Consider the following 25,397-nt stretch of genomic DNA (forward strand, 5'->3'; position numbering starts at 1 on the left):
CTTTAACTCATTCCATCTCCAGGGAAGAGGAGTGATTTACCTGGTTGCTAAGTCTGAGAAGAATAACAGAGGTCTACTTGGCCTGCTCTCCCTTCTTACTCCTGGGAGTGATCTGGCTGCAGTGAGCACACAGTCTCCACTGCCTGCTGAGCCAGGAGTCTCACCCAGTCCACTGCCATCTATGCCTGGTTGGCTACATCTGTCCAATTCTGGGGTTCAGTTTGTAGCCCCATGTGGCTCTCACACTAAATTACATCTCCAACTTTTCATTTATCTGCAATAAATAAGACGTCCTGGTCTCTGTTTATACTCTTGGCCATATTTCTGACTGTTCTGGACCCGGGGGGGAGGTAGGGTGGAATTTATTGGATGTCCTCAGAGCCCTGACATCACTCAGTCAGGGCTCTGGGTGAAAAGCAGTAAAACCTTATCCGATGAACTGAGGCAAAGAGGACTTTATTAAAAGAATAGGGCTTCCCTGGTGGCGCAGTGGTTGAGAGTCTGCCTGCCAATGCAGGGGACGCGGGTTCGAGCCCTGGTCTGGGAGGATCCCACATGCCGCGGAGCAACTGGGCCCGTGAGCCACAACTACTGACCCTGCGCGTCTGGAGCCTGTGCCCCGCAACAAGAGAGGCTGCGACAGTGAAAGGCCCGCGCACCACAATGAAGAGTGGTCCCCGCTTGCTGCAACTAAGAGAAAGCCCTCGCACAGAAACAAAGACCCAACACAGCCAAAAATAAATTAATTAATTTTTTTAAATGTCTTACTATAAATAAATAAATAAATAAGTAAGTAAGTATCAGGGAGGGAGGAGAGGATTGTTTCTAGATTAGACAGAAGACCAGAGAACCAGGCTTAGGGGAGGTCAGAAGGTAGGCCGTTCAACAAGGGAGTCCCAGGAGGGAGTCTGGGCCAGCACACCACCTCTTCAATGACCATTCCAACTGTTCCTTCCACTCATGCATGGGCTGCTCAAAATTGAAAGTCTGAGGAAAGAATGTCCAAATGGTCAAAGGGTGCCTACCCAGCACCCATCCCCTACTTCCCCTTCCTAACCAAGCCCAGATTATCAAGGATCCGTTGCTTCTCTGCTCATTATTTAGGGAAAGTGGGTCCCACTCCAACCTTGACTCATCCCATTCCCCTCATCACAGTTCATGAGTAAGCAGGCCACCTGGGCTGGGCCAATCAGGAGACAACTTGGAATGCCAGGTGGAAACCCTTCTATTTCTGTCCCCCGGACATGGGCAGGAAAGCACATGGCTTTGGGGGTTGTTGGCTGACTTGAAATGCAGCGGACACCACAGAAGGCTAAACAGAGAGACAGACAGAGAATCACTCAATCCAACCCACCTGAAGCCAGATCAGATGCTAGGCAAGCCCAAGTGATCAGCATGCACTGATTATAAAGGCGGAAAATGAGTGGGACCAGATTCAGACAGCTCGGGCTTGGATCCTAGATCTGCAACTTGTTTTTTTTGCAGTACGCAGGCCTCTCACTGTTGTGGCCTCTCCCATTGCGGAGCACAGGCTCCGGACGCACAGGCTCAGCGGCCATGGCTCACAGGCCCAGCCGCTCCGCGGCATGCAGGATCCTCCCGGACCAGGGCACGAACCCGCGTCCACCACATCGGAAGGCAGAGTCTCAACCACTGCGCCCCCAGGGAAGCCCTCTGCCACTTTTTAACTGGTCATCTGAGCAAACTTAGCCTTTCTGAACCTCAACTTTCTAACCTCTAAAGTCAGGATAATAACAGGATCTCCTCCTAGGGTTACAGGAGGATGAAATTAGATTATCTGTGTAAAACACTCTGCACTGCACCTGGCTCAGAGTAACTGCTGGATACCTAAAGGAAATGGTAGGTATACCAGATGCCTCTTGTGTGCCACTCCAGATTTTCTTGGTCTCACCTGTCTCTTAGTCCACTCAGACCAGTCCCTATAGCATCAAACTCAGGCCCATACAGGTCCTCCTTCTCTGTTTTTGCACTGATGCTCTCACTCAGTGTTCATGCATGCATGACCCAGAAGTACAGGCAAGGTGATCTGCCCATAGAGCAAATGTCCCAACAGTGGGAGACGAAAGCCAGTGGACAAGTGCCTCCCCTTCCTTCTCCCAGACAAACGTCCCAGTATGGACTTCCTACACCCCAGGCCTCTCGAGCAGTCGGAGTGGCTCAAGCTCCCAGGTGCCCTTAGCAGTGGCCAGAGGCAACGCGCATCCTTCTCTTGGCTGTCCCTACCCTGCTTCGGTCCCCAGTCCCCGGCTCCTGCTTCCTCTCAGGCTCTTGCTCTTGGCAGACCAGGCTGATCTCGGAATATCTCTGGGTGGCACATTTTTATGGTTGGTGTTTATTTTTCTCCCTCTCCCTTATCTCTATTTCCTAACTATTCTTACAATGAACACTTCCTACTCTCATGATTTTTTAAGTTCTTTTTTTCCCCCTAAGCTTATAGTCACATCTTCAAGGATAATTTTCCTTGGTTTTAAAAGTAATATGAAATTAGAGTCAGGAGGAAAGTGTGGGGATGTGACATTAAACATTGCCTGAAAAAAAAAACATACCTAACACAGGGTCCTCCCAGGAAGCGGGGAGCAGAGAGCAGGAGAAAGGGGGCGTGGTTACTCTTCCTAGATATTGCACAGCCAGCTCTGAGATGGGTTTGTCAGAAAAGGGGAGAATCCTGCAGAGAGAGAAGGGAGACAGGGCAGGGAAGGCATCAGCCTCCTTTGTTCTCCAGCATGGCTCCTAAGACCTTGCCTTCTGTCCTGCAAAGGTGCTAACTGGCTGGCAGGCCCAGGGAAGAGGCAGACTCAGAGGGGAGCCAGAGAAGGCAGGAGGGGTGAGAAACTAGGTGTGAGGGCACCTTGCAGAGCTGAAGAGAGCCATTTGCCTGTGGCTCAGGTGGGCATTGACAGAAGGCACTGAGTGACACAGCTCTGTATAAAGGGACAGGAACGTAACTCAGGAGTCTCATAATTAAAAAGCAGGAGGCTCTGCAGAAGAATGCAGAAAACCCACCGCGACCGTTTACACCACTAAGTGGAACCTTGGTTCCTGCTGTTTCAGGGTCTGCCCACTGCCTAAGGACCAAAGCCCTGGATCCCAGGCTGTGACCTGGGCTCTGGGCATCTACCCTTTCTTCCATGTCAGCCTGGGAGAAGCAGGACAGGGCCAGCCAAGTGCCATGCTGGGCTGGAGGTTCAGACAGCATGGGGGATCCGATGGGGAGTCTCAGAATTTGATAACAAGGTTACCTTCTGAGACAAGTAGGTAAGAGTCTCATAAATCAGCACAAAACAATGAAAGAGAGAAGCCACCTGAGCCCTGGCTCCTAAATCCAGTTAATTCTCTGAAGTTGTAACCCACATGGAAATTTTTTTTTAATTCCCACTAATTACCTTTTTCTTTATTGTGTTAAAAATACAGGAAAAAAAAAAATACAGAACATAGGGCCTCCCTGGTGGCGCAGTGGTTGAGAGTCCACTTGCCGATGCGGGGGACACGGGTTCGTGCCCCGGTCTGGGAAGATCCTACATGCCGCGGAGCGGCTAGGCCCGTGAGCCATGGCCGCTGAGCCTGCGCGTCCGGAGCCTGTGCTCTGCAACAGGAGAGGCCGCAACAGTGAGAGGCCCGCGTACCGCAAAAAAAAAAAAAAAAATACAAAACATAAAATGTACCATCTTAGCCATTTTTAAGTGTGCAGTGCATTAGTGTTCACTATATATGCACATTGTTGTGCAACACATCTCTGGAACACTTCACCTTGCAAAACTGAAACTCTATACACATTGAACAGCATCTCCCTCTTTCCCCCTCCCACAGCCCTTAGTAACCATCATTCTACCTTCTGTTTCTAAGAGTCTGACTACTTTAGATAACCTCGCATAAGTGGAATCATACAGTATTTGTCTTTTTGTAATTGACTTACTTCATTCAACATAATGTCCTCGATAATCTATGTTGTAGCATGTGGCAGAATTTCCTTCTTTTTAAGGCTGAATAATATTCCACTGTATATATAATGGGCGATTTTGCTGCAGCATTTTACTGGCGAGTGGTGAAAAGGAATGAAGTTGTGAAAATAAACCTGTATTGATACAACTCCTGCCTGGGAGAAAGAGACACTGCCTCTGGCTGGCTCAAATATCTGAGTGGGGTCTTTCATTTGCTCATTGATTTATTTATATATCAAGTATGTACCAAGACCTACCACATCCCAGGGTACTGAATGTGTGAGAGAACACCAAAGTATTGAATGCCTACTAGCAGAGCCACCTTATGTATCCTTACAGTAAATTATCTTTTCTGTTTAAGCTGGTTTGAGGAGGGTTCTATTATTTGCAACCAACAAAAAGGCTCTAATTAAGACATAGCATTTTAATGGGGAGCATTTTAAGAGGGAGCCCTAACAATCAAGAAAACCCTCAAATCAGTCATAATGCAATCAGTGTACTGAACAAGCAAGATGCCCGGATTACAGCAATAAAAACAACATCATTGCTGTCTCCCACCATCCCTTCAAGTTTTACTTAGAAAGGTATCACCCCCTTTCTCAGAGGAAAACGCCACCAGTATTTTTGCCCACTCATAGGTCAAAGACGGTCCTAAGTCACTCTAAATCCCAAATAAAGTCTCAACTCCGAAACAAGTATGCAGTCATTGTAATATCTGGGAAATACTTAAACTAAAAAAGTATTCATTTTTTTCTCTGAAATTCCAATGTAACTGGGCATCCTGTATTTTATCTGACAGCCCAACCACAGGGCTGACTGAGCGTCTTCACCATATGGCGGCTGGCTTCCCCCAGAGCCAGTGACCCTAGAGAGAGAGCAGGGAGGAAGCCACCACTCCTTTTAGGACCTAGTCTTGGAGGTCTCACACTTTTACTTCCACCATATTCTATACTCACTAGAAGCAAGTCACTAAGTCCAGCCCACACTCAAGCAGAGGGGAATTAAGCATCATCTCTCAGAGGGAGGAGCAGTAAAAAATTTGTGAATGTGTTTTAAACCACAACAAGCCCACCTCTTCTTTCCTTTCCAGCCAGCCCCCTATCTAGTCCTTGAGACACACTCACACATCCTATGCCCTATACAACCTTGGGGTATGGGGACAAATAGACTCCCCCGGCCCCTTAGATTTCCAGGTAGGTGTCCACACTCTACCTTGAGTTGGCACTGATCCTCTGTGTCTCCTCCATGGGAAGCACTTTTCAAAGTTCTCCCAGTGTCTCACGTTGGGGGTTAGAAGGAAGCACCTCCCCCTCTTCCCAAAGAGGGAGCCTGGGGGCCCAGAACACAGTAATAGTCCTCTCCAAAGAAATCTCTTCACACAGTCTTGTTCTTTTCTTTCTCTCCTTTCTGTTTTTTAAGGACATCCAACGGTCAAGAAGCAGGTTCCCAAGGACTTCCTTTAAAGACAATGCAGATTTATCTCCCATCACTTTACCAGGAAAAGCCTCAATCTAACATCTTTCACATTAGTATATAAAAGGACTAATTCAGGATAAAGGAAGCATTCCAAATCAGGAAAAGGGATGGTGTATTCACAAATCACGTGGGCAAGATTAGCTCTTGGATTTAAGAAAATCTTTATATATTCACTATGAATCATATGCAAAAAATTAATTTCAGATATGTTAAGCCAATAAAAAAGAAACAATTTAAAAACTAGAAAACCTTTAAATAAACATTTAACTGCTTTTGAAATAACAGAGAACCTTCTAAGCCTAAAGGCAATGGGAGGGGGGCACAGAGGAAAAGACAATAGTTTTAACAGTTCTTTTTAACTAAAACATTTAGCAGACAATGAGAACTTGCCACGAAATTGAACCTCAGAAAATCCTTTCCTAGTATCAGAGTTGGAAAAGACTCCAAGAAATCAATCTATGTGTTATATGACAGACCAAGAGATGTCTTCCTATAATATTCCATTCCATTCACTTTGAACTGAACCCAATATAACATGTTCTAAACTCTAAAGTGAGACTGCTGTTTTCCATCACATGAGTATCATATTTACAGTCGACACAGCCAGAGATCAGGCTATATTTTTGTTCATTCATTTCACAAGAGCTATTATGAGCCCAGACTCTGCCTAGCACTGTTGCAGACCCATGAGACCCAACAGTGAACCAGACCATGGTGCCCCCCATCCCTTGTATAGTTTACCTTCTTTGGAGGCAGAGGAACAATATATAAGTATGTAAATTAACAAACATTTTCATATTGTGAGAAATTACATCATGATATGAGCTCATATTTTTACTACCCAGAATTATTTTCATTGAACTGTGTTCTCACCACTTAGCAGGGGAACCCACTGAAAGCTCTGGTTCTCAATCTTGTCTGCACTTTGGATTAATGTAGGAAGCTTTAAAAAAGACTGCTGCCTGGTCCCACTCCCAGAGATTCTGGTATAATTTGTGGTGCCACCCGGACATAGGGATTTTTTAAATCTCCCCAGGTGATTCCTATGTGCAGCCAGACTGAGAACCACGGAAAGGCGTATATAAAAGAAAGGACCACTAGATGTCACTGTCCCCAAAGGTTTGAAGAGAAACAGCCCTCAAGTAGTCAATGACTAAACTTTTCTGCCAGGTTTCAGGCCCAAGTAAGAGCCCAGTAAAAATTATTCTTCAATTTCTCTTTGGCCTGAATAAAACAAGTCACATAAAACCCAAGTATATTAGCTTCCTAGGGCTGTCATAATGAAATATCACAGACTGGGTGGCTGAAATAACAGAAATTTATTTTCTCACAATTCTGGAAGCTACAAGTCCAAGAGCAAGGACTGGCAGGATTGGTTTCTTCTGAGGTGTCTCTCCTTGACTGACAGATGGCCACCTTCTTGCTGTTTCCTCACGTGGTCATCCTGTCTGTGTTGTCTATGTCCTAACCTCCTCTGCTTATAAGGACACCAGTCATATTCAATTAGGGCCTACCCATATGACCTCATTTTACTTTAATTACCTTTTTAAAAGCCCTATCTCCACATACACTCACATTCTGAGGTACAAGGGCTTAGGGCTTCGACATACAGATTTTGAGGGGCCACAATTCAACCAATAATGGCAAGAAATCAAAACCAATCCAGTTGATAAGCAACAAGGTTCTACTGTTTAGCACAGGGAACTATATTCAATTTCTTGTAATAACCTATAATGGAAAAGAATCTGAAAAAGAATATATATATATACACATATATATATGTATAACTGAATCACTCTGCTGTACATCTGAAACTAACCCAACATTGTAAATCAACTATACTTCAATTAAAAAAAAAAGGAATGGAATCCTAACAGAATAATAGGAGACATGTTACATAGAAGAAGCATACATCTGAAGTAAATGGTAACCTCTGGATATTTATGTACACCAAATAACAGACAAAAACTTGTACATCAGTAATAACAAGGACTGAATAAACCACCAATGGAAACTTTGTGAGAATTAATGTAAAACTGATGTAAGTTTTTATAAGAATTCTCAACTGTAATAAAGCTTATTTGCATTGGAAAAAAATAATCCAGTTGATTAACTGCAAAAGAATAGTTTCCCAGATATCCACAGTTCATAGATCTATCACATAGTAACTACGAAGAGAGAGTTGCATTTTTTTTGGTCTCCTTTCCAAATGCCATGCCTAGTGTTCAATTTTAATTTAAAGTTTTCTAAATAGCCCATATACCCTTAGCATTCAAGTATTCATGTGGTTATTTAACCCTATTTCTTGAACCAGGAACAAAGTTCTGTTGTGATCACTGTGGTAGTAAATTATGTTCCCATTATTATTTTTACAACGCAAGTGATGCCTGTTCACTGAAGAAACATCAGGAAATACAATACAAAAAAATTACTTAAAATCATCCAAAATCCCACTAAACAAAGCAGCACTTAGTCCCTATCCATCAAGGCTTTCCTTACTGCGTATATGTGTGTCCTCCAAAAATATGTTTTTGTGACCTGCTTTTCTTCACATAACAAAATATCCCAAGCACTTTTCCATGCCAATATTAATGCCATGAAGGCTTGAGACAAGGGGCTCTATCATCATTTTATGTACTTATTTAGATAAAAGTTACGCATGTACACAACAGAAATTTCAAACCAGAGCGGAGGGTATAATGAAAAGGAAAACTTCCTTTCTCCCCTCCATGCCCACCCCCATCCCCCAAACTCTTCTTTCTAAGACAAGAGAGTAAACTAGGCCTGTTCTGGAACAGTATGATTTGCGGCTGTGGGAGAGCTGGCTGCAGAAGACAGGTGGTGTCAGGGTAGCCAAAAGCCCTCCCCCCCACACACACACCGAGGAAGTAAAAAAAACACCACAGCTGTATGTCAGGATGTTTGAAAACCTCACCACCAAGGTCACCCTTTAAGAGCCTTCTGGAGACTCTGTTGGGCTGTTATGACGCTCACCCTGAAGGCATGATTCATCGGACAGTTAGCACGCCCCGCACACACGCTTTTCCGTCTGTGAAATCACTCCTGTCCATTGAACGCCCCCCAAGAGGAGGTTCGGAGGCTCAGAGGCCCTCCAATACGGGAGCCACGAGATGCATGTGGCTATTTACATTTAAATTAGTTAAAATGAGAAAGTCAGCAAAACCGTGAAGTCTGGTGCCCCCTTTCCTGTGCCCCCTCGGTGTCACTGAGCAGGACGTAACTCCAAGGCACAGAGGATAGGCCTAGCCATCCAGGGGCTCCGGGGAAAGAGCTGCAGAAGCCCAGGTCCCATCACAGAGCCTGCAGTCAGTTCAGCCCTGGTCTCTGTCTTTAAAACCAATCTGCCACATGTGCATTCGCTTTTGTGCGGAAGACGGACCATTTAGGAATCCAGAGCAGGTGAGCGAGGCTACCAAGAAGGGGCACCTGGGGCAGGAACGCCCACCTCCAAATCCCAAACCCGCTTCTCCTCCAAATCCTGACCCTCACACAGCTTTCAAGGACCTGATCACTGACCCCAACAAGCTCAGGACTTGCTTCCCCTCAGTCCCAAACCCTAGCTGGAGTCACACGCCCAGCCCAGGACTCAACAAGCCAGCCTGTCGGTGGAACTTCCATGGGCCCTAAAACCCCTAGGCACAAGCAGCCCAGGGAGGAAGCTGGCTTTATCAGGGAAGTCACACTGAAACCAAACTGAAATAGCTTCAGGTCACTCCACCACTACCACCACCACCAGCAAAAGAGAAATTCACCCAAGTTTCTCCTGGCAGGAACGTGTTTAAATTGCTGTCCCAAAATCCCGTGACAGTGATCCCCTCGCTGTTTCCGAAGCACCAACGCCGCGGCGAGCTCACTTGAACTTCATGCTACCACAGGCTGTAAGGAGCACATGGAGAAAACAAGTACCTTTCACAAGACCAAAAACAACTCAACACCTCCTCCCAGCAGCTCACACGCACATACGCACATGCACACGCTCCACGGAGCGTTTTCGTGGCAGGTGAAACTCACCCTGGGAAAAGTTCCACCGAGAAATTTTCTTCGGAGCTTCAGCACAAGCCAAGCAGGTTTCAGAGAAGCTGAGGAATCACAGAAGCAGGTTTTTGCCATTTTCTGCTCTTCTGAGACAGGAAAGAAAGGGGCAGAGCACAACCATTAATTGAGAAGAACAGGATACGACAAGAACTGGTTTGAACCTACTAGGCCCAAGATAATGGAAGATTCGACTTCCTGTAGACCTTGAGCCTCATTATAGGCTCATTGTAATACATTAGCTAAACAACACGCCCACCAGCGCCATGACAGTTCCGAGGCTGACCATATAAGGTCGAAAAGTGGGCGGTGGCCCACTTCCTGGAAATCCCCTCCCCTTACCCAAGATGTTAGAATATTCCTCCTGCTCATTAGCATATGAAATTACCCAGCCCATAAAAACTAACAATCTGGCATTTCGGGACCACTCTCTTTTTTTTTTTTTTTTTTTTTTTTTTTTTTTTTTTGCGGTACGCGGGCCTCTCACTGTTGTGGTCTCTCCCGTTGCGGAGCACAGGCTCCGGACGCGCAGGCTCAGCGGCCATGGCTCACGGGCCCAGCCGCTCCGCAGCAAGTGGGATCGTCCCGGACCGGGGCACGAACCCGTGTTTCCTACATCGGCAGGCGGACTCTCAACCACTGTGCCACTAGGAAAGCCTGCTCTTCTTATTCTTGAAGACACATCCCAGAAGTTCTGTGGTATGGGAAGCCTTCCCTGACACCCCTCACAGTGTACCAGGCAGGGCGCTAGGCCCTGGGGATGCAGAGAGGAGTAACGCACAGTTGCCGCCAGAGTCAGGGAGCCTGATGGTGGCGGCAGCCGAGTAAACTGGCCAAGTACAGAGTGATCAGCTCAATAATCTGGGTGCGGCCGGTGGGCTGGGGGGTCACATGGGAGAATCACCTCACCCTGCCTTGGGGGACTTCAAGGACGGCTTCCTGGAATAAACGGGCCCTGTAATAAGACCAGGAAGGCAGGCCAGATTTGGCCAGATAAAGACGGGTGCCACTAGCAGGGACTTGTCCAGTGTCCTACCAGTCAGGTGTGTTCAGATGTTGCTGTCTCAAGGACCGCGTGGCACGGCCAGAGAAGCAGAACATGCCAAACACTTGGTGCATCTCACGCACAACAGGCTGTATCAGACATGCTCATCATGCCCATTCTGCCCCCACCCTTTTCCCAGGAAGGAGCCCCTCCCATGGGCCCTGTCCTCTGCACCCGCATTTCTAGTAGGAAGAAGGGGGAGGCATGAAGGGTCAACGTGTGGACCAGGGAGTGACCGGGCCAGGCTAAGCGTCCTCGAGGGCAGGCTGACGGCAGTCAGGAGAAACCACCGGCAGGAAGGACACCAGAGATGCAGTGTCCTGTGCCGACGCCCAGGCAGCCCCTGGACCCCGTGAGGCTGCCCCGGCACACCTGGGTTCAAATCCCTGCCAGGAGCAGGAAGCTTCACCATGGTACCCCTCTGGATCGTTCTGCTCCTCTTCCCACCATGAGAAGAGAAAGAGATCCTCAGACAGTTTGTTCCTAGTAAATTGCCCCCAGTGGAAAGGCAAGCACTGAAACCATCGGCCAAAATTTGGTATTTTAATTATCCGCACTTTCCAGTTATTTATTCTCCACCCCCAGTGGTTTCCAAATCCGTTCCGCAATACACAGCAAAATACAACTCCGTCTCAGCATATTTTGCAGATCAGGTTTCTTGGGGCCCTTTCAATACAACAGCATTTGCCAATACATAGCGCAACTTTTCTTCCCGCGTATTTTCTCCCTGCTGTCCACCAGAGGGAGCCAGCAGGTCCTGTTTGGACAAGGTTCTCCACTCACCCTCATCCAAGCAGAGTGAAGGTGAAATTACAGAACTGGGACTGGTAAACTAAGCCGGCAGTTCCTGAACGTTCTGGCGCACAGCACTCTGTAGAACACTAGGATTGGGGGCAACTTAATTCAAGGAATAAGTGGTGACCACTTGTTCTTGAAAAAAAAATGAGACCTGGGGAAAATGAAAAAAAAGCTTTCTTTTCATTGCAGTCCATAATTCCATTGCACATATTTATTGAACATTTTTATTCTGAAAGGTATGATAAAATAATAAAACAATTTTACATGGTAATTATAAATTATGGTATTTTATCTTATTTTTTTGGCTGTACTGCGCACCACGCGGGATCTGAGTTCCCCGACCAGGGATCAAACCCATGCCCCCTGCAATGGGAGTGTGGAGTTTTAACCCATGGACCTCCAGGGAAGTCCCTAAACTATGGTATTTTAATGGGACATGGCAATCTTATTGTTTAAGTTATTTTTAAAATATTAGGGAGTGTAAATGATAAGGTGACATTTTGTGTCACACAGGTGGTTCTTAATGCCACCCTGTGAGGCATGGTGAACACCTGGTTCAGGAGACCAGAAGGCCTAAGTATTTTTAGGCCAAGGAATTGTATAGACCAGTAGGAAGATTTACTTGGTGGCAGAGCGCTAAATAATCTGGAATAGGGCCTCGGAGACAGACCAGGTGGTGAAATCTTGCATCTTTCATCTTGCAGTGGTGGAGTGAAGAAAGGCAGACTTTGGTGACAGCTGTGGGGAAGGAAGGAATCTCATAGGTGAGATTTATGAAGGAGTCATTGACCAGATCCAGTTCCTGATTGAAGAGGTAGAAATGGGAAGGGATGGGAGCGAGCTAGGAGACAGACTGAAAACTGCTTAATGGTTTGAGACAGGAGTGGCAGGGGAATAACAATTCACTCTGAATTCAGCACCTCGATTAATCCCCATAGTTTAATCACAGCCGCAGTTACACACATTTGAAAAAGAGTAGAACATTCGTGTGTGAAATATTATATATCTGATCTACAACAAGCCTTGTTGCACGAGTCACAGACCCCTCGCAATAACTCTACAGCATCTTCTGGGCTCTTTGGCACAGAATATGAAGCATATAAAGTGTGATGGTAAAGAGACATCAGCAAAGGAATTGCCCCAGCGATGTTGTCCCATTGGAGCAGAAATAGGAACCTATCCCTAGGTGGTCTGGGGTGCAGTTGGGCTGGCACAGGTAGCCTTCAGATCCCGTGTCTTGGGTAGAGTTCATATTTTCTGACTTTTCCATCTCCCTCAAGTCCGAATTCCTTATGTGAAACAAACACTCCCACTCCGCTGAGCTCTTGTGGCTGTACGTGCAATCACGGGGGGTTAGAATGACGGGACTGTGAGCCAGCCAGACGACTTCCCTCCTTCTCCAAAGCTGCCTGGCCGGGACACACTGACATAAGAACTCCCCTCTGAACAGGGCTTCCTGAGGCCGGCTGTGGGGACTTTTCTGAAGAAATCTGCAGTCAGCCACGAATAATCGCGATTGAGCAACAGGGTGAGCTCCAGACTCAGTCACATCTGAGTCCATCTCAGTTACTAAAACAAGTCTGCCTTTTGGCGTGGGAAGCTGCACCTGTGAGAAACCAGGAGGCCTTTGGGACAGCAACCTAGGCCAACAGAAGTCTCAGGATGAATAACAGCACAGGCCCCAAAGCGGAAGTACGCCTCGTCTGTCCCCACTCCCAAATGGATATGAGTGTATGTTAAGAACATAGATCATTAGGCACCATAGTGGGTGCTGTGCAAGTCTGAAAGATGCAACCTCTCGGTGAGAGCTTTCATCTAGGAGAGGAGAGACATGAGCCCAACCATCCTGTTGTCTCTCTAATTGTCTTACTCATCCTTTGACCTCCCACTTAGCCAACCACTGTGTGTGGCACACAGATGAGGCTCCCAAAATGTTTGGTGATTATTACATGTAAAATGCAAGAGGCGGTTATGCAATTGCCATGCTTTGAGATCCATTTCCAACAGGGTTTCTCAACAGTGGTTCTATTGACCTGGTGGACCAGATCATTCCTTATTGTGACTGTCTATGCACTGGAGGCTCCTTAGATCTCATGACATGCCAGTGGTACCTCCCCTCTCAGCTGTGACAACTAAAAGTGTCTACAGCCATTGCCAAATGTTGCCCCCAGTTGGGAATCCCACGACCCCATCGTTCTTCCAGGGCCCTGTGTTCTGGGATTTCTCTCCCCTGTTTCTATGAAAACTATGCTTCCTGAAATCTATCGGCTCAGCACTTTATTCTCTGTTTTTCAAAATACTGATCGATTAATATGACTGAATTCAAATTTAAATTGTTAATGGAAATAGATGTCAGTGGCTTCCTCACTCACACTCACCCCCACCGTCCTTCATTTGTCACTGGAACATCTCAATAGGCACCACTTGGAATCGGTCATATGACACATTGAGCATCTTACAACGTAAATACCCAAGATGGCACAAGGAGACCACAACAAGGGGCCCCTGTAAAAAAGCTGCTACAATAAGCTCCTGAGCCCTTGAACTTCAGCTCCCCCAACCAGCCTGCTCCCACCTGCCAGAAACACAGAGCCCAGCACAATGTCCCAGACCACCTCGGAGAGATCCCCTACTCCTCCCAAGACCTCAGAGCCATCACTTGAAATGGTGAGAATTTTAGCCTACGTCCAAATCTGGCCCTGAAGCCACTTTCCAGATTTTTGTGTGTCCCCCACCCCACCTCCTGTGGCAAGGGCCAACCTAGCAAGCGAATGGGGGATATGTGATCTCAAAGTCCAAAACCCTGATTTTCAGTCATTTCCATTGAAATCCATTGGATGATCCAGTGAGGATTACTGCCACATTATGTGGCAGTAGGGAAGGAGTGGAGAGGAAAACGAGTGACCCAGGTCTGCAGAAATGACACTCAGGAAAGCCGATGGGCAGGTTCCCATCAAGCATTCTCTGCTTTTCTCCTCTCCCCGGAGTTGACTCTGACATGAAGACATCCCTCAGACCCTGTCCCAGTTACCAGCAGTGAGTCAGCTCAGCCCAGTGACTCTAATTCAATGCTTCTTCACAAATTATAATTTTAGTACAATAGGACACAGCTTTAAATAAGAGTTATGAGAAAGCCACCCACCTATGACACGCCAAAAGGCTTCTCATCTCCCAACTTTGGATGGACATTCTGTTAGTCATAGAGAGCCATCTGGACCCAGCTCCCTTGTCTCCCCACTTTTTGTATCTCTAGACATTTTACCAAACACACACTGAGTCAGAATAAGTGGGTTTAGCAATTAAAATCTGTGTGGAGGCTGCCTCGAGGAGCATTTGGTGGATTTGGAAATAAATATTCCTCCCTGGAAAATCAAACATTCATTGTAAAACCCTGAATGTAATATAGGCATGAAGACAAGCCTGAGCTGAGATCTCACAACATCGTCTTTTTCTCCTTCAGCCAAGAACATAAAGGACTTCCATTCACCTGGAGGGAAAGCTGAGTGACTTAGAGTAGAATTGTCTCTAAGTACAAGGATACTGCCAAAGGAAGCATCCATCTGCTTCTGAATAAACGCATTTCCGTCGGGAAGCTTGTTCAGCCAGGAGCACCCCCAGACACCGTCCCACCCCAATGAACCCCGGGTGTTAAAACAAAACAGGGAGTCAGTCAGTCTTCACACACCTGATCGCCAGTGGACGCACATGTTCAGACTCTGCGGAGAACTCAGGGGTGGGATGTTTCTGTATTCTGAATGCCCCTGCAAGGCCAGAGGCAGGAAGAGGGAAGCTCTCTGCAGAACCTCCCCCCAGCACGAGATGCGGGGAAAAGCACCGCCACCTATGAGCCTGCCATCATGCCTGGAAGATGTTCCTCCAGGACAGGTCACCTTTGTGGCGACAAGTAGGGAGCTCCTGCAGCTGCAGGATTGCTTTAAAAGGAGGTGGTTAGAGCCCTGCAAATAAGACCAAGGCTTGTCTGCCATTTACATGAGAATCCCGGGAGACGTCTCTTTTATAAAGTTCCTGGATTACAGACTGCACCTCCCACCCCCGGCAGCTGGTGCCAACACCCACCACCCGGGATCCGGGCAGATGCATCCACATACGCCCCAGAAGCATCATTCCAGAGGCTGCCACAGCCTCCTACAGGCCTTATAGCTCCTGTCTGAGTGTGAGGACTGACAGTCCTGGGTAGAATAGGGCCTGTAGCAAGGGCCTCTGCCACCACAAAGCCACATCACTTCACACACCAGTCTTGATGAGGGAACTCATTCTTCCATCTAGAGAAGAATGCCTGCTGCGCTGCAGGCTGGCGGTGGGTCAGGGCTGGGACTGGTTCCAGCTCTCAGCACTGTTTCCGTCAGGCCCTAGGAGATGAAAGTAACACGTATGTTCCTGTATGTCCCAGGTTGGTAGGACTCCAAGCCAGTGGTTCTCAACATTTTTAAGATCATAGACCCTTCTGACAAGCTGATAAAAGCCAAGGCCTCTTTCCCCAGAAAAATACACTTTTGCACAAAATTGACCAATACGGTTTCAGAGAGTTCAGAGAACCCCTGAACCGCTAGAAACTTCTTCCATGGTCACTGAATTTAAAGCAAGAGGGCCTTCCCTGCTCATGACTAAACACCTCACACTTGCCCAGCTCCAGGTAGCCTCCATGAAACCATCGCTTGCGTTGGGGTAAAGCAGCAGTATTGGCCAAGGGTTAGGCCTGCGTGGGGCAGGAACATTCTGGCTCGCTTACTTCCAGGTATCCACAGTGGCTTATACCCGTGAGCAGCTGTGTATTTGCTGGTTTCTACATGCCAGGCCCCAAGCATGCTCTAAAGCATTTCATCCTTCAGCCTGTATAACAACCCTATAACGCAGGGTCATTGTTTCTGTTTTATAGGTGAGGACACTAAGGCTCAGAGGGGAAAGTACCCTTCCCAGCAATATCCACCTGCTGCCAGGCAGGACTGCCAACACGCCTAGCACCCATGCAATAGCCCTAGGCACAGTCAGCCCGAGCAAATGCCTTTCTAGAAACTAGTAGGAACAGACTAAAAGCCCAAAGCACTTGGTGAAGGAGTTGCTACAAATGTTGGTTCCCTTTGTTTGCTTCGTTTTCATGTGCCTTTTTATTTCCTGTTTGAAGATGAAAATAAGCATGTAACTTTCAGGAGGTGTATGGCTATTAGCATAACTGCTGCCATCGTGGGCCCATTCATTTCCTCCTGTCCTTCTACTGACCCCACCTAGGGCTGTACTGTGTAGTAAATCTCTTCTCTGTCATCTAGGGCTTTGTAGTTAATAGATACTGTTTAATGATCATTAGGTCCAGGTGGCCTTTGTACTCTATTAGTCTGCAAACAATGGTGAAAACTTTTGCTGACCTATTCTCAGCACCCACGAGACTAGTTACCCATTCATAAATCTTGACTTAGGAACACACATCCTGTTTCCAAGCACACACCCCCATCCCCTAGGTTAACTATAACATTGTCCCCGTGGCCGCTCGGAGGTGGAGAATGCAGCTGCAAACTCTTCTGGATCATTGTCAGCCCAACCCCACCCTGTAACTCACTCTGTAATAAACTGATCCATTGGTTATATGGAGCTGCCTGCCTTGTTTTTCAGTCTCAAGATGCCTTCTCAGTTCACTGGGCACTTTGCATTCCCTCCGTCCTCCAACAGCAGACCCAGTCTGAATTTGTGATGGAACTACAGAAAACACCAACTTCAGGGAGCACACCTCCATCTCCTGATACAGAGAAGATGTGAATCTGATGAACAACAACAAGAGTTTAGATCAATATGGAAGTTGATCACTGATAGGCTATTATTACCTTGGCTATAGATAGTTAGAACCTAACATCTGCGGGATTTTTTAAATTGAAGTGTAGTTGATTTACAATATTATGTTAGTTTCAGGTATACAGCAAAGTGATTCAGATATATATATATATACATTATATATATTTATTTATATATATATTATATATATATATTATATATATAAAATGTTAAAATATCACTTACCAAGCAAGCTTGGTGAGGTTATTAAAGGAACAAACATTCAAGGAGTGACTCCTCTGTGCCTGGCCCTGTGCAAAGCCCTGGAGAGACAGAGATGAAAAAGCCGAGTTCTGGTCCACACTGAACTCATCACCTGGCAGGGGAGGAGGGGAAGGCATAGGATTAACTGGAATAGCACCGTGATAACTGCTTTACCAGAGAAAGGATGGAAGTGCCAAGGGCCAAAGAGCAGGAAGTGAGTGATGCTGGGGAAAGGTGAGGCAAAGTCTCCAGGGTGCAGAGGGGCTACGTCAGGGCATCCTGGGCAGGGGCACAGGGCAAACTGAGAACCAGAGGGTGACCTGCTGGGAGCGAGGACTGGCTGCTGGGTAGGAATACCTGCAGGCTGTAAGCCAGAAAAGGAAGCCAGGGGCCAGATTATGAAGGCTTTTGTCATCTATGAGAGGTCATTAAGAGATTATTTTTCGTGGAGGAAGAACTCCATCACATTTGCATTGTAGGAAGATGGTTGCTGCAGGAGCAACACGAAAGGTAGAATCTGCCTGGGAGGATCAGGAAGCAGAAAATGGGATAGAAAATTGCTGTGATCATTGAGTCAAGGATGAGGAGGTTGTATTTCAGTTCTAGATGGCCCTCACAAATGAACATTCATACAGAAAACCAGCAGGGTCTGATGACATTTTGGATGTTGACGGGCGAGGCAGAGAGCAGAAAAAAAAATACCTCTGATGTTTCTAAGTTGAGAAATTGGAAGATGGTGATTCTGTTCAGAGAGAAAGGAAACAGGAGAGGAAGAACTGGTTCTGGTGAGGAGACAGGAGGGTGAGTTACGTTTTAGACAGGTTGCTTTGAAAGTGACCAAGGAAGGGTTAGAGCAGGTAAACCGTCTGCAGATCATAGCCTTAGAGGGTTGTAAGCATGAAGCATGAACAAAAAGAGACAAGGACTGAGGAGAGCTGGAACCTCAGGAATATGAATATTTAAAAGGAGTTCAAAGGAAGACAAGCCAGCAAAGGAGACTTGAGTATTGAACAGCTAACTGCAGGTTGTGGACAAGACACCTTCCAAGAAGGAGAGTCAAGTATTGAAATCTTCAAAGAGGAGAAGGATAAGACCTGAAAGGAAGTCCTTGGATCAGGCAGCTGGACGTTCCTGACTACTCCTCCATTAAAGCAGAACCTCATGGGATTGGGAGTGGAGGCAGAACGTTTATACTATTCTTGAAAGAATGTTGGACAAGGAAGGAAGGAAGGAGAGGTCACCCACAAAATAAAGCTTTTGCTTTTCTCTGGTGTGTGATCTAGTACACGGCAGGTCCTATGATGCCACCAAACTCACAGTTAACACATGTTTGAGCAAGGTGGGAGAACGGGGCACATACACAGCTGGGCTGACGTCCAGAACTGAGGCTGGACGTCCAGGTGGGGTTGATGCTGATTGCTAGCACTGCCAAGTATTAGTAGTTAAAGACTTCAGTGGTCTGAAATGTGGGGTGAAGCTTAAATGGTAAATAGGAAGAGAAGCCCCATCAGCTAAGAAACAGGAAAACAAGAGTGAAAGTGGCAATGGTACGATTATTGTTAATTTTGATAAGACCTAGTAGGAGGTTCTAGGAAGCAGGCATTTTCAGACACTACTGATCAGAATGTAAATTGGCACAATCTTATCAACAAGTAACCAAAAAAACAAAAAACCTTAAAAGCTTATGTGATATTGTGAGCAGAAGCAAGAAGAACAACAATATTGCAGCCTGTGGAAAGAAAACCACATTCACAGAAAGATAGACAAAATGAAAAGACAGAGGACTATGTACCAGATGAAGGAACAAGATAAAACCCCAGAAAAACAACTAAATGAAGTGGAGATAGGCAATCTTCCAGAAAAAGAATGCAGAATAATGATAGTAAAGATGATCCAGGACCTTGGAAAAAGAATGGAGGCAAATATTGAGAAGATGCAAGAAATGTTTAACAAAGACCTAGAAGAATTAAAGAACAAACACCTAGAAGAATTAAAGAACAAACAAACAGAGATGAGCAATAAAATAACTGAAATTAAAAATACACTAGAAGGAATCAATAGCAGAATAACTGAGGCAGAAGAACAGATAAGTGACCTGGAAGACACTTATGGTGGAATTCATTGCTGTGGAACAGAATAAAGAAAAAAGAATGAAAAGAATTGAAGACAGCCTAAGAGAACTCTGGGACAACATTAAACACACCAACATTTGCATTATATGGGTCCCAGAAGGAGAAGAGAGAGAGAAAGGACCCGAGAAAATATTTGAAGGGATTATGGTCGAAAACTTCTCAAACATGGGAAAGGAAATAGCCACGCAAGTCCAGGAATCACAGAGAGTCCCAGGCAGGATAAACCCAGGAAGAAACACACCAAGACACATAGTAATCAAATTGACCAAAATTAAAGACAAAAGACTTCCCCAGTGGTGCAGAGATTAAGAATCCGCCTACCAATGCAGGGGACACAGGTTCGAGCCCTGGTCTCGGAAGATCCCACATGCTGCAGAGCAACTAAGCCCATGTGCCACAACTACTGAGCCTGCACTCTAGAGCCCGCAAGCCACAACTACTGAGCCCACATGTCACAACTACTGAAGCCCACATGGCTAGAGCCCGTGCTCCGCAACAAGAGAAGCCACCACAATAAGAAGACTGCGCACCACAACAAAGCCTGCACACCTGCTCGCTGCAACTAGAGAAAGCCCAGCACAGTAATGAAGACCTACCACAGCCAAAAATAAATAAATTAATTAATTAAATTTAAAAAATTAAAGACAAAGAAAAATTATTAAAAGCAACAAGGGAAAATGACAAATAACATACAAGGGAAATCCCATAAGGTTAACAGCTGATTTCTCAGCAGAAACTCTACAGGCCAGAAGGGAATGTCGTGATATATTTAAAGTGATGAAAGGGAAGAACCTACAACCAAGATTACTCTAGCTGGCAAAGATCTCATTCAGATTCGATGGAGATATCAAAAGCTTTACAGACAAGCAAAAGCTAAGAGAATTCAGCACCAACAAACAAGCTCTACAACAAATGCTAAAGGAACTTCTCTAAGTGAGAAACACAAGAGAAGGAAAAGGACCTACAAAAAACCCAAAACAATTCATACATATTGATAATTTACTTAAATGTGAATGGATAATGCTCTACCAAAAGACATGAGCTGGCTGAATGGATACAAAAACAACACCCATATATATGCTGTCTACAAGAGACCGACTTCAGGCCTAGGGACATATACGGAGTGAAAGTGAGGGGATGGAAAAAGATATTCCATGCAAACGGAAATCAAAAGAAAGCTGGAGTAGCAATGCTCATATCAGATAAAATAGACTTTAAAATAAAGAATGTTACAAGAGACAAGGAAGGATACCACATAATGATCAAGGGATCAATCCAAGAAGAAGGTATAACAATTATAAATATATATGCACATAACATAGGAGCACCTCAATACATAAAGCAAATCCTAACAGCTATAAAAGAGGAAATTGAGACTAACACAATAATAGTGGGGGACTTACGCCAATGGACAGATGATACAGACAAAAAATTAGTAAGGAAACACAGTTTTAAATGACACAATAGATCAGATAGATTTAATTGATATGATAGGACATTCCATCCAAAAAAAGCAGATTACACTTTCTTCTCAAGTGCACACAGAACATTCTCCAGGATAGATCACATCTTGGGTCACAAACCAAGCCTCAGTTAATTGAAGAAAATTAAAATCATATCAAGCATCTTTTCCAACTACAATGCTGAATTAGAAATAAATTACAGGGAAAAAAAAGTAAAAAACACAACCACATGGAGGCTAAACAATACGTTACTAAAATAACTAAGAGATCACTGAAGAAATCAAAGAGGAAATTTAAAAATACCTAGAGAGAAATGACAACAAAACACGATGATCCAAAACCTATGGGAGGCAGCAAAAGCAGTTCTAAGAGGGAAGTTTACAGCAATATGATCCTACCTCAAGAAACAAGAAAAATCTCACATAAACAATCTAACCTTATACCTAAAGGAACTAGAGAAAGAAGAACAAACAAAACCCAAAGTTAGTAGAAAGAAAGAAAGAAAGAAAGATCTGAGCAGAAATAAATGAAATAGAAACAAAGAAAACAATAGCAAAAATCAATAAAACTAAAAGCTGGTTCTTTGAGAAGATAAACAAAATTGATAAACCATTAGCCAGACTCATCAAGAAAAGAGGGAGAGTGCTCAAATCAATAAAATTAGAAATGAAAAAGGAGAAGTTACAACAGACACTACAGAAAAACAAAGCATCCTAAGAGACTACTACAGGCAACTCTACACCAATAAAATGGACAACCTGGAAGAAATGGACAAATTCTTAGAAAGGTATAAGCTTCCAAGATTGAACCAGGAAGAAATAGAAAATATGCACAGACCAATCACAAGTAATGAAATTGAAACTGTGATTAAAAATCTTCCAACAAACAAAAGTCCAGGACCAGATCATTTCACAGGTGAATTCTCCCAAACATTTAGAGAAGAGTTAGCACCCATCCTTCTCAAACTCTTTCAAAAAATTGCAGGAAAAAGAACACTGCCAAACTCATTCTACAAGGCCACCATCACTCTGATACCAAAACCAGAGATACTACAAAAAAAGAAAATGACAGACCAATATCACTGATGAATATAGATACAAAATACTAGCAAACAGAATCCAACAACACATTAAAAGGATCATACACCATGATCAAGTGGGATTTGTCCCTGAGATGTAAGGATTTTTCAATATACACAAGTCAATTGATGTGGTACACCATATTAACAAATTGAAGAATAAAAACCATACAATCATCTCAATAGATGCAGAAAAAGCTTTGGACAAATTTCAATACCTGTTTATGATAAAAACTCTCCAGAAAGTGGGCATAGAGGGAACCTACCTCAATATAATAAAGGCCATATATGACAAACCCACAGCAACATCATTCTCAATGGTGAAAAACTGAAAGCATTTCCTCTAAGATCAGGAAGGATGTCCACTCTCGCCACTATCATTCAACACAGTTTTGGAAGTCCCAGCCATGGCAATCAGAGAAGAAAAAGAAATAAAAGGAATCCAAATCAGAAAAGAAGAAGTAAAACTGTCACTGTTTGCAGAGGACATGATACTATACATAGAGAATCCTAAAGATGCCACCAGAAAACTACTAGAGCTAATCAATGAATTTGGTAAAGTTGCAGGATACAAAATTAATGCACAGAAATCTCTTGCATTCCTATACACTAACAACAAAAGATCAGAAAGAGAAATTAAGGAAACAATCCCATTCACCATTGCAACAAAAGAATAAAATACCTAGGAATAAACCTACCTAAGGAGGTAAAAGACCTGTATGCAGAAAACTATAAGACACTGATGAAAGACATCAAAGATGACACAAACAGATGGAGAGATATACCATGTTTTTGGATTGGAAGAATCAATATTGTGAAAATGACTATACTACCCAAAGCAATCTACAGATTCAATGCAATCCCTATCAAATTACCAATGGCATTTTTTACAGAACTAGAACAAAAAATCTTAAAATCTGTATGGAGACAAAAAAGACCCCGAATAGCCAAAGCAGTCTTGAGGGAAAAAAAAAAGGAGCTGGAGGAATCAGACTCCCTGACTTCAGACTATACTACAAAGCTACAGTAATCAAGACAATATGGTACTGGCACAAAAACAGAGATATAGATCAATGGAACAGGGTAGAAAGCCCAGAGATAAACCCACACACCTATGGTCAACTAATCTATGACAAAAGAGGCAAGGATATACAATGGAGAAAAGACAGTATCTTCAATAAGTGGTGTTGGGAAAACTGGACAACTTCATGTAAAAGAATGAAATTAGAACACTCCCTAACACCATACACAAAAATAAACTCAAAATGGATTAGAGACCTAAATGTAAGACCAGACAGTATAAAACTCTTAGAGGAAACATAGGAAGAACACTCTGTGACATAAATCACAGAACAATCTTTTTTGATCCACCTCCTAGAGTAATGGAAATAAAAACAAAAATAAACAAATGGGACCTACTGAAACATAAAAGCTTTTGCAAAGCAAAGCAAACTACAAACAAGATGAAAAGACTACCCTCACAGTGGGAGAAAATAATTGCCAATGAATCAACGGACAAAGGATTAATCTCCAAAATATATAAACAGCTCACGCAGCTCAATATTAAAAAAACAAACAACCCAATCCAAGAATGGGCAGAAGACCTAAATAGACATTTCTCCGAAGAAGACATACAGATGGCCAAGAAGCACATGAAAAGCTGCTCAACATCACTAATTAGTAGAGAAATGCAAATCAAAACTACAATGAGGTATCTCCTCACAGCAGTTAGAATGGGCATCATCAGAAAATCTACAGACAACAAATGCTGGAGACGGTGTGGAGGAAAGGGAACCCTCTTGCACTGTTGGTGGGAATGTAAATTGATACAGCCACTATGGAGAACAGTATGGAGATTCCTTAAAAAACTTAAAGTAGAATTACCATATGACCCAGCAATCCCAGTACTGGGCATATACCCAGAGAAAACCATAATTCAAAAAGACACATGCACCCCAATGTTCATTGCAGCACTATTTACAATAGCCAGGGGATGGAAGCAACCTAAATGGCCATCGACAAGCAAATGGATAAAGAAGAGGTGGTACATATATACCATGGATTATTACTCAGCCTTAAAAAGGAACAGGGCTTCCCTGGTGGCACAATGGTTAAGAATCAGCCTGCCAATGCAGTGGACACAGTTTCAAGCCCTGGTCCGGGAAGATTCCACATGCCGCGGAGCAGCTAAGTCTGTGTGCCTCAACTACTGAGCGTGCAGTCTAGAGCCTGCAAGCTACAACTACTGAAGCCCACACGCCAGAACCCGTGCTCCGCAACAAGAGAAGCCACCACAATGAGAAGCCTGCGCACCGCCACGAAGAGTAGCCCCCTCTCGCCGGAGCTAGAGGAAGCCCGTGTGCAGCAACAAAGACCCAACGCAGCCAAAAATAAATTTTAAAAATAAAAAATTTATTTTTTTAAAAAAAGGAACGAAACTGGTTCATTTGTAGCGACGTGGATGAAACTAGAGACTGTCATACAGAGTGAAGTAGGTCAGAAAGAGAAAAACAAATATCGTATATTAACGCATACATGTGGAATCTAGAAAAATGGTACAGGTGAACCGGTTTGCAGGGCAGAAATAGAGACACAGATGTAGAGAACAAACGTATGGAAACCAAGGGGGGAAAGGGGAGGGTGGGAGGGTGGGGTTGGGGGAGGGATGATTTGGGAGATTGGGATTGACATGTATACACTAATATGTATAAAATAGATAACCAGTAAGAACCTGCTGTATAAAAAATAAATAAAATAAAATTTATAAAAGAATAAATAATTTAGAAATTGAGTTTTTCGTTAATAAAAATGTTTAAATGTGTAACATGTTTATTGAAGAGCTGGAATCTTAGAATAGAATAAAAGAATTTTGTTCTTTTCCATCACTACCTTTAAATAAGTTCTATCAGCTTTTTCTTTTCAGCATTACCACTAAACATTGCTTTTGTTCTGGGCACTGTGTCAGACATTTTATTCCCTATATTTCATGACATCCTTGAAACATATGCTGTACTGGTTTTCTTTTCTTCATTTTACAAATTAGGAATTATAAGATTCATAGTTACTAATCAATTTCATGAAGTTTTCTCAGCTAATAACTGTTGGGGTAGGGAGGGAAAAGAAAAGCTTATTTGATATTGTGATTTATAATAAAATGTATATATTTATTAGTCTTCGGTCAGTTCCTGGCACAGAGCTGCTAAAATCCTTGTAATTTCCTAAGTACTGAGACAGATCATGATGTCTTTTGTTATGTTAATGAGGTGACTTTTGGAAAGCCTCTAGGTTATCTAAGGACCCAGGCTGGTTACCTGGGGAACCAACCCTGTGATGAGAGGATTGGAGCTT

The sequence above is a fragment of the Lagenorhynchus albirostris genome, chromosome 13, assembly GCF_949774975.1.
Source record: "Lagenorhynchus albirostris chromosome 13, mLagAlb1.1, whole genome shotgun sequence".
NCBI lineage: Eukaryota > Metazoa > Chordata > Mammalia > Artiodactyla > Delphinidae > Lagenorhynchus > Lagenorhynchus albirostris.